Here is a 12,003-nt window from a genome sequence, read left to right as displayed (position 1 = left end):
ATACTTCGATCGATAAATAGAAAAAACCAAAACCTAGCACTTATAAAAACTCAGCTGTTGGTCTGATATTAAAAATCGGTTAGCTTTTTCTTATTATTATTTGTGCTATTTTTTAATAGTATGACTGTTACAATAGTTCTTGTGTAAAATGTTTAATAAATAACCATATTTACTTTAATGGCCAATATTTCGAAAACAGGTGTCTGTCGCTTAGTCTCTTATTGCGTAACTCCGTCCAATTCATTGTTGTGATGTATTGAACAGACAAAAAGAACATTAACTTCGTGCCATCGCCTCAATGCAATAGTTCGAATTTTGTTATTTTTGTTACTATAGTAAAATGACTTTCAAGTTCTTCTATGTCGAGTAACGGTCAACGCGTCTGGCCGCGAAACCAGGTGGCCCGGGTTCGAATCCCGGTCGGGGCAAGTTATCTGGTTGAGGTTTTTTCCGGAGTTTTCCCTCAACCCAATACGAGCAAATGCTGGGTAACTTTCGGTGCTGGATCCCGGACTCATTTCACCGGCATTATCACCTTCATTTCATTCAGACGCTAAATAACCTAGATGTTGATAGAGCGTCGTAAAATAACCCAATAAAATAAAAAAAAATTTTCTATGTCATTAAAATAAAATAAAAATTATAAACTTTAAATTTTGGCCACAAAGAAAGGTAAAAACTATACTATAAAGCTTTCTAATATTTTAGGAATCTAAAAATTGTATTATTTACATCTCTAATTTTTTTGGGGGTAAATCTTAACCTCTCACCACCCCCATAGTTGTGCCACTGGAAATGTAATTAATTATTGTTTCATCTTGAAAGGTTCCATTGTTCTTAAGGGAGCTTGTCAATACTCTTTCTTATAATTAATAATTGAAAAAGGGAGGAGGGTGTTGATCTTTACAATATCAACCAATTACCTCATACTTTTTGCGATATTTCTTCTTACGCTTTGTGTAATATTACGGTGGAAAGTATAAATTCTACCATAGCCTACCTTCGACTGTGAGTGTAGAATTTTCCTTTTGCGTGTAACATACGAAACACTAGATCCACTTGAATCCTTTCAAGAGACATTGCTACTATATGTAATTATTATTGTTCAATAAAGGCTCTTCAGTACACACAGGAAATAGTCCACGTCTGAATTTGAAAAGAAACAAATCGATCTCTGTTTACAGGGAGAGACTTCACAGCATATTACCAGTTTAAGCGATAACATGCGAACCAGGTGACGTACGAATTCCGTTCTTGTACCGTCAGATTCAGATTTCGAAGCTCTATCGAATGATACAGCTTAAAATACAATCCTGGGTATAACTATTGTGTGCGCATGAAAGAAAGAAATACGCGACACTTCAGCGAGGCTTCGCGACGATTTAACTGGGCAACACCGCCTCACTAGCATTGGCTAGTCGACATAGACCGGCGTCAACTAGCTCCGCCTTATATGCCTTCTTATTCTGAAAGCGCTCCTAGTACAGCAGGTGTTGGAAAACAGTGTGATTTCGTTATTGTAAATAGTGACTGTTACAGAACAATCTGGTAAATTAGTGAATGTGTAATGTGAAATATTAAATCTGTGTAAAAGCATTAGTGAGAGCTGCTCAACGTGCGAATATTTGACATGAATTCCGTTGATTCTTCATTAAAGAAACCGTTCTCTTCTAGAACGTTAGAGGAGAGGGTTGAAGTTAAGAATTTAGGTAGACCCACGCCTTACTTAACCATTGTTCAGCAAGCGATAGTAAATCTCGTTCTTATAATAGACAATTTAAAAGAGAAATATACGAACGATATGAATGGTTGTGTGGATGTGAAATTCGAAACGCTTTATTTTGTTTCCCTTGCTTACTGTTTGGGAGTACTAATTCCTGGTCGAGAGGTGGCGTGAAGGATCTTGGACACTTGTATGAATATGCTAAGAAACATTCACAGAGTAAGAAGCACATTAATAATGCCGTCGATCTCAGTGCCCTAGGCAGAGTAAACATTGCAGTTAGGCTTAGTCGCGCATACCAGGAATCCATAGAGAAGCATAATCAACAAGTAAAGGGTGCGTCAGAAAGAACATATGGATTTCAAACTATCGATACGCAACGAGGAGAGAGATATAGTGAGGGGGACCACGACTGTTGGGTCAGCCATAGAATGCAGTTTCAGTTGAGAATATGGTGTTGGTCTGGTGTACAACGTGCTTTCATCGTAGAGACATTTTTGAAAAATGAAGAGTCTGTGATCGCCACTCAGGACTCATTTCGACATCGGATTTCACGCTAGGATTCCAACTCTGAATACAATTTTGCGGTGGGTGGCATCATTTCGTATCACAGGTTCAACATTAAAGAAGAAATCACCTGGACGAAATTCTATTGCACTGAGATTGTCCGAGGCTACGGTAAGATCTCGCGCCCTGCGACTTCTTTCTTTGGGACCATTTGAAGGCGTAAGTTTGTAAACATCGATCACATACACTGGACGAACTGAAGACAGCGATTCGTGAAGAAATCGTGGCAATTGCACCAGCTATGACTGTGAAAGTGATGGCGAACATCAGAAAACGCCTCGATGCCTGTATTGAGAGCCAAGGACATCATATGGATAATGTTGTTTTCCATAAATAAACTGCATGTATTGGTGAATATGTTGATAACAATAAATTTTTGATTTGATGAATCTTTACAATTTTCTTGCCATGTGAAATCCATCCGTTCTTTCTGACGCACTCTGTAGAAAGAAATAGATATATTTTATCTAGAATTATAGATTGCATAAAGTTCTGTGGTGTTTTTGAACTGGCATTGCGCGGCCACGATGAAACAGAAAGTTCCGAAAATCCGGGAATATTTCGTGGTCTTGTTGACTTAGTCGGTATCATTGACAGTGCTGTGAAGGAGCAGTACCGTATCCAAAGGCACCTCTAAAATTATTCAGAACGAGCTGTTGGAATGCATGTTAGAAGTGTGTCATGACAAAATCAAGAAATAACTGCATCAATCTGACTTCATAGCTCTCATGGCATATGACACTACAGACGTTTCTGAGCATTTACAAACAGTTTTAGTGTTCAGATAGGAACTCGAAGGAAAAGTATACGAGCGATTTTGGGTTTTTTTCAATCCTGAAGGCCAAGGAGCCACAGAAATTTCTGAATGCATCCTTAAGGAATTAGAAGTTTTTGACACCGATGCCGCCCGTAATAAAATAATTGCTCAGACATATGATGGAGCATCAGTTATGCGGGGTTTAGTTAATGGGGTACAGTCCAAAATTAAAAGAACATTTTCCTTTGGCACATTATGTCTACTGTTACGCTCACCAATCCAACTTGATAATGGAAAGAGCTGCGTCACAAAACCAGTCGGCAAGAATATTTTTTTTGCAATCTCTCTGCATTCCCAGCTTTTTTCTCACGGTCGCCACAACGTGTAGCTGCATTAGAAAATTGACATCGCGACGCATGAGGTAGTTCGGCTACTAGGTGGAATTTCAAGTCGAGAACCGTCAATTCTGTGTATGAGAATTTGGAACCATTGAAAGAGTGTTTTTCTGAGCTAGAAAAATCCTTCTCCAAGAACACAGTTCATGAAGCCTAAGCTCTTCGCCGTAATTTAGAAGATAGTGAATTTCTGTTCTGGTTGCAGTTCTTCCATAAAGTTATGTACCATGTCGATATTCTCTACAACCAAATTCAGTCTAGGCAAATCGACACCTTAAAAGTAAAACATAATGTAAAAAATTGTATCACTGCAGTTCAACATGTTCGAAATGAAGTGAATGACATCATGACGGGAAAAACGGATAGTGAAAGCAAGCGTCGACGAATTGAACCATGCCGTGTACCGGATGCAAAGGAAGTCTGTGATCGCATTACTACAGAAACACGCAATCGTTTTGAGAAAACAAGTCATCTTGATGCAGCAAAACTTCTGGATTCTGCGAACTTCGAAGAATTTTCTAAGAAATTTCCTCAAAATATCCTTAATCTGACAGTAGAGAACTACCCTATGTTAAACAAAGAAATACTACATACCGAACTCTCTGTGCTGTATGAAAGACCAGACTTTAAGAATATTAATGGCGCCGTCCCTCTTCTTCAGCTTATTTATAGTAGCAATCTTCAGAATACATTTAGCGAAATCACAAACCTCCTTAAAATAATAGTGACAATACCCATGAAAACAGCCGAACCCGAAAGATGTTTTTCAACTTTAAACAGGATTAAAACTTTTGTCAGAAATTCTATGCACCACAAACGGTTAACAGCTCTTGCTATGCTTTCAATAGAGAAAAAACTTATTAATAATATGGGAGATTTCAATACCAAAGTGATAGAAAAGTTTGCCAGCAAAGAAAGCCGGAGAGTGGAGTTTAACTTTCGCCTTTGATGGGTAAGTCAATAATAATTATTTTTGTAGCACGCTAGTTTACTAAGTTCACGAGCCGCCACTGCTTTTAGTATAGCACATTAAATCGCTAGAACAGAGTTACTCAACAGTTCTACTCGCTCCGTCTCCAGCTCTAGCTCCGTCGGCGTTAGTTCCACTTTCAAGCGCTAGATGTTAGTGTAATCGAGCACAGCCAAAAGTTCCTCAATAATTGAATACACGAGTTGAGACACAGGATCCAAACATCGCCTACCTTGTTGCATAATCCAATAAAGGCTTTGCTTTGAAGAAATTCAAATTAACAGCTTTTCCTTATTTCTTAATGATAACCTAACTGTTATAACTTAATAATGTTTATGCTCGACCATGCCGAAATGTAGTAATTATACACCTGGTAGCGTCCTTTAATGCATGTCATTAAACTACACCTATTCATTAAAGTTCAGGTTTTCGATTATTCTCGGATATGCAATCGAAATACAACTATCGAAAGGTCACGGAGGCTGGAAATCCAATACTGTCGCAGAAGGTTATGTTCTGTTACTATAATAATTAGCGTTAATTGTAAATAATATTCAAATAAATTCAATTTCTCATCTCGTTTTTCAATGTCGAATTCAATTTCAAGGTTATATCAGGACTAATGTTTATCTTACTATTATCAAGGTCGTCGATATTCGTTTCCCGGAAAAAATCAATACTTTCGCGTCTGCGCACATCTTACAATTCATGAGGTAGGCTATTGCATTCACTCACATAACAATAACATGAATACTTACGAATAATTTCAAGTTAGAAATATGGTCGAGCATAAAAAGTCGTATGAAACTTGCCTATAATGATAATTAAGACCCTCGTATGAAAATTATGAAACTCGCTTGCGCGCGTTTCATAAACATCCTCGCGTCTTAATTAGTATCATTATAGGCTCGTTGCATAATGTACTATTATGTTTTACATATAACACTGCGTAACAAATTTTAACCTCTTTTTGCTCTGGGCATGTGATACATGTTTTCTATATAATTTGAGCCTTCTGAATACGAATATGCAATAAAAAGCAGTTATCGGTTACGATTTTTGAGAAATTTTGGAATTTATATCTATTCAAAATATTGCCTTATATAATGATAATCAGAAGATTACAGATTTCTTTTTCTGCATTTTCTTTCATACGGGCATCAGGTAAATCACGAGATAAAGTTTAACAATACTTTTCTAGCATATTGGTAGGCCTACTCCACTGTCTTGGTATCTTTTTTCCATAGTTGAAATTTCTTGATGAAAGCGCTCAACATGCTCATCACTGAAATCGTCACAATTCTCGGGAAAAAAGTCAAGATGGGAGTGAAAGATGTGAATTTTCAGGCATATGTTACAACCCATAGTTTCATACGCCAACAGTAAATTTTGCACTAGTTCTGCATAGTTCTCACTACTACGGTTACCCAGAAAATTTAATATAACCTCCTTGAATGCAATCCAGGCGGCTTTCTCTTTTCCTTCCAACAAAGATTCGAAGTGATTGTCCATTATTTCTCTAATTTGTGGTCCATTGAAAACTCCCTCTTTTATTTTCGACTCACTAATAGCAGGAAATTTTTCCTGGATATGTTTAAATGCTTCAGTTTTATGATTCATCCCTTTAACAAAATTCTTTATTAACCCTAACTTAATGTGTGAAGGGAGTAAAATTACTTTACTTTGAGGTACAAGGGGTTGATGTATAATATATTTCTTCCCTGGCTCTAATCCCCATTTCAGTTTGGTTGATAGGCCTTCCCCTCTACTCACACTCTTTACCATCCCTGAAGGGGAATATGCTACTATACATCTTGCTGACGTTCGACTAATTGACTTCGAACATAGTGAAAATTCTTATTATTGAAAATGTTTACCGATAATCTATATTTCGAAAGCCTATACTAAGCGTTTGTATTTCATTTTATTGTTGTTTTTATCAACTGGCACATTAAAGAGCTACTGACAGGAGAAGATAAATGTTTTCTTCACAGCTAGTTCGTACTCTAGCATACACAATGGGACAATCTGCACTGTGTCGCTGCCTCCGACTTCATAATACAAACTAACATTCCTTAATTTAATTAATTATTAGTTGAAAATATTGTAATAACGACACTAAAATATACTTAAACACGTAATTGTCAAACATCTGTGTCGTATTTTATATTCACTTAAGTACCTTATTTAATATTTTATTTTCTTGTGTGTAAAGTTAAAAGGTATAAGAGGTATAGTCCTACCATCGGATCTGTGCCTCCGTAAGATATGCGAACTGAACCTTAATTCCTTTTCAGCCTCGGTAATTCATTTCTCCCCCTGTATTCCTATTTCTCTCTATTGTACTCCTCTCTCTTCCTCTCCCCCACTACTCACAATATTGAGCCTTCTTGCGGGACAGTTTATTTGCACTTGCAGTCCAGTGTTGTCAACTCAACATGAATACTGTAGCACGGAGTGGTGAAAGAAATATTATTAAGCAAGTAATAGCATTTTGCATAAGTCAATCAGCGTCATCAGACCTACTTAAATTAAATTATGAATAAGTAATAATTAACCTTACAGTATTATAAGCAATATTCAAGAGATATGATACTGTTTGACGGAAGTTTGGCAACATCCCTATTCGGCAAGGTTCTTGGCCTGCTATTTGATGTAGTGGGAGAGAAACGGGTGAAATGGGGTGAGAAGAGCCGTTAACTTTTCCAAGAACGACGACAGCGCTGAAGGGGCATAGATTCGATGGTCCGACAATAACAGCTACCGTAGTGTTTGTTACTCACGAACTCAGGGCTAGTAGAAGGGGAAAGAAATGCCTTCGCATCCTCTCAACTTGTATGAAATGTCGTTTAGTGATTGTCGTTTTATTTTATCATGCTTATCTCGAGCGTGACTGTCCCATTCGCACAGAAAACAGCAAAATTTTGTGTAGGCTAGCCTAATTGCATTCCAAAAAGCAATGCTATAACTTTCAAATCCGCACATATAAACTATTCGTAATTTGAATATTACCATTAAAGCACACTTTAAAGAAATACACGTCTTAACAAAGAATACTAACACCACGGAAATCTCCTGGTAAACTGAAGCGGTTTCATATAGTGAATCTGTGTCTCCCCCTCCCAATAAAAGAATTTCCGCTTTTAAAAGTCGTATTTCTTAAGGTGGTCTGTTGCAAAATATAAACTACAGTAATGTCATTCAAGCTCACAGTAATAGAAATGCACAGCTCAAGTAAAATCAGGTAAACTCCAGCGAATTCATACCGCGAACCTGTTCCCCCACCCCCTCCAAATAGACTTGTAAAAGGGCAATAAAATAATTTCCGTTTCTACAAGTGCTTCTAACATGGTGGCTACTTATACTAATATTGTTTTCACATAATGGGTCGTCATATTTCTAAAACAAAATAGTTACACACAAAATACGGTGATTTTTTAAAATAGAATGCATATAAAATGAATTATATTGTGCATCTCGAAAACCCGAACTGATGGAACATTTTGATTGTTATTTTTGAATTCAAGAAGTCGAAATTAGGTAAGAATTTGTTAGTTTTATGTCTTGCGCAAAATGACTGTTGACCAGTGTAAAATTATATTATAAAATACTGTAATATACTACAAAATTATGTATCATATTCGTTTAATATTTGTATGCAATATATAGCTATATGATTTTACTTCTCATAGGAGATTTGTTTATCCATTTTCAGCGCTATCAAATCATTACATGTTTTAATTGTTGTTGAGGTCAACGTCTCAACTCTCATTATAAATGAACTCTATAGAGTCCAGACATTTCAGTTAATTACGGATTTATTATTTCATCAGTCTAATTTATTTTCTTTGAGTACATAATGTACCTAGATGTATTAATTGTATATGTTCTATTTCCACTGTGTCGACTGCTAGCTGGTGTAATGTCAGCGCCAACTATAAGGAAAAAGCAGACTCTCATGCTCAAACTGGTTTGAAGGTTTGAAATCAGTTATGCTACATCAAGTGTCCAAACTTAAAATTCCCTATACGGTGGTCTTGTACTAGTACTGGAACGAAGTATTTTAACCAATTCGTTGATGTTAACCAACGAATTAGAAAGTTTATAGAGAGTGTAGAGAGTGAAAAAGATCTATTTTACACTACACAATTAAAATATAAAGAAACAGAGACAGAAAATAAAGCCAACGGTTAGATAATTGGGATTGTATTCTTTGGGTATTTAGTATACAGAGCAATGGAAAAGTCTGCAAAAACTACTTAAATAGTTCAATTTATTATATTACTATTACTTTACAATACATTCAACAACACTATTTTTACAACGTCCATAAACATCACTTTTTAATATACACTGCTTATACACACACCTAGTATTACTTTATGTCCACTCATTAGCAAGTTTCTGGCTGCAAGACTTTTTGCCCCTTGACCGCTGTACGCCTGCTTACATCATACATAGTTTTTCTTATATGATTTGAGAAATTATAATTATCCAACAAATAAATCATATTAATTACAGTATATTAACTCTTATTTTATATACAGAATACAGATGTAATATAAACTCGCAGTAAGTCATTTTTAACATAAATAATAATATTCTGAGAGACGTATACCGGTATTTTAGAAATTGAAAAATTATTATTTCACAACGCATAACATACTACATTGACAACATGATTATACAGATAGAATTTCGCAGTAACACATTTTCGTACATGAATATCAGTACAGGACACATATATAGATACACTCTGTATTTTGAGAAACTTATATTTTAAAATTAATACAGTGTAATTTTCAGTCGGCTTTCGTACGTTTACATATTACGTTAGCGACATGACAAAAGTATCATTGATTTGCTTTTTGATAGGCCTATGTGTAAAATTTTCTTCTTTTATTTTTCCAGTCCTTTGTATAAAATATAGTTGAGAATGTGAAAAACACGCAGTTTTTAAGTTAATGTCTGCAACTTTGAGCGACTATCCTTGAGCTTTATTTTAATACTAGCTGAAAGCACCCGGCGTTGCCCGGGTTTTCCTTTCTGCTTATATTTTTAATTAAACTGGTTATTAAATTTTCGGAAATCTCGGAAGCCTAACTATACACAACCAAAACGAATTGTCTTTACTAAGCTTTCCTCGCCCAAAAAGATGATTCTTTACTTAACGTCACTTACATTAATTAATAAACTCCTTAGCCAAATGCCTGCCAGGATTAACTCAATTTAAAACAGTTGTAAATCAGGCACCGAAAAGAAAACATTTCATCATGTGCCTGACGTTAAACTGTTGTTTTAAATTTATTTATTTGTTTTTATTTGTTTTTGTTTATTTATTTATTTATTTACTTATTTATTCTGGGGTAAGTAAGGCCATTAGGTCTTCTCTTCCGCACCGCCAGAAATACAAATAAAGTAATAGAAAAATCAAACTATAAACAAAGTAAAACCCAACGAAAATATAATTCCTTTTCCTCTTTCTGATCAGTTTCAGCATTGAATCAATATATACATATATAATTTAATTTATATTGGAAGATTTTTTTACCTCTTGAACGCTGTACACCCACTTATATCATATCCAGTTTTTTTTATATAACTTGAAACTATATCTCATAAATTCAGAACATATTATATTAAGCAAATCTAGTCTTTCAGGTAAAGCTCCCTGTAAAGCAGATTTTGAATAATTTCAAGGGAAAAATTGTTCCGGGGCCGGGTATCGATCCCGGGACCTCTGGTTGAACGTACCAGCGCTCTACCAACTGAGCTACCCGGGAACTCCAACTGACACAGTCTCAACTTTTTCCTTTATATCCACATAACTCGCGTGGGCTGACGAAACGCCAGAGACCCACATCGAGTGCACACAATCTCTGTGTGACTTGGAATTGTGGTTTTCTGTTAACGTACACAGTGACGTATATATTATGCAAATCTAGTCTTTCAGGTAAAGCTCCCTGTAAAGCAGATTTTGAATAATTTCAAGGGAAAAATTGTTCCGGGGCCGGGTATTGATCCCGGGACCTCTGGTTGAACGTACCAGCGCTCTACCAACTGAGCTACCCGGGAACTCCACCTGACACAGTCTCAACTTTTCCCTTTATATCCACATATCTCGCGTGGGCTGACGAAACGCCAGAGACCCACATCGAGTGCATCGGTTCTCTGGCGTTTCGTCAGCCCACGCGAGTTATGTGGATATAAAGGGAAAAGTTGAGACTGTGTCAGGTGGAGTTCCTGGGTAGCTCAGTTGGTAGAGCGCTGGTACGTTCAACCAGAGGTCTCGGGATCAATACCCGGCCCCGGAACAATTTTTCCCTTGAAATTATTCATATTATATTAATTCTAATTTTACACACAGAATACAGATACAATATAAACTCGCAATAAGTCATTTTTAACATAAAGAGTAATATTCTGAGAAAAGTATAGGCCTACCGGTATTTTAGAAATTAAGAGATTTTTATTTCCACAACGCTTAACATACTAAATTTTCAACGTGAATAACAATATTTTGAGAATTAATACAATGTATTTTCAGTAGGCTTATGTACATTCACATACCACATTAGCAACATGGCAAAAGTATCATTGAATTGCTTATTGATATGTGTAAAATCTTTTTTTTTTCACTTCTTTGTATAATATATAGTTGAGGATGTGAAAAACACGCAGTTTTTAAGTTAATGTCTGCAACTTTGAGCAACTGTCCTTGAGCTTCATTTTAATATGACCATTACAAATGCTTGTGGCATTGAAATTGCAGTTGAATGAGTATCCTAGCAATACGTGAAATAAAAACATCTCCTTTTATTTTTGCAGTTAATATTGCCAAATCTATTACGTTTCTTATGAGTTTTTCACACCAATTCTTATTCGTGCATAATTTTGGTGGGTCAATATTTCACAATAGTACTATTGGTTATTCAATATTAAGTAAATTATGTAGTAGCAATCCTTGTACTTTCAAAGAATTCTAGAATTCAGTTGTATAAAACAATTTGCTCACTATCTACAAAACTGCTTCGAGGAATTCATAATACGGTCCTGGACTGCGTAAAGATATTTATTGAATGAATTATCTAGTTTTAGCCTTCATGATCTGTAACAACAATGTAATTTAATTTCGTGTTAAAATTTCCATGGCCTCGTGAAAGTCGATGTTGAATATATCAGACAATAATAAAGAACAATTGACTGTAGCAGATTTTGCGTTTTAATATTATACATGAAGATTTGATCTATTTATATTTATTTTTTTATAATTTTAATGAATTTAATTTCCATTTGCACAATTTTAATGTAGCCTATGTTCTTCTCCTGGTTATGAAGATTAAAAAATGTGCAAACTTTGGCACATGTCGGTCGAAGCGTGTAGATTTGTATAGAGAACATACACACACACACACACACACACACACACACATACATACCCACATTCAATTTTATATATTAAGATGACCATTACAAATGCTAGTCGCACTGAAATTGAAGTTGCTTAGCAACACTGAATTTGTACTGAAGTATCGAGTGTGGGTACTTTTTGAAAAGCTCTTAATGAGCACTATTCAAAAATAAAAAAATA

This window comes from Periplaneta americana, chromosome 3, assembly GCF_040183065.1.
Source record: "Periplaneta americana isolate PAMFEO1 chromosome 3, P.americana_PAMFEO1_priV1, whole genome shotgun sequence".
NCBI lineage: Eukaryota > Metazoa > Arthropoda > Insecta > Blattodea > Blattidae > Periplaneta > Periplaneta americana.
Note: the sequence above shows the minus strand (reverse complement) of the source record.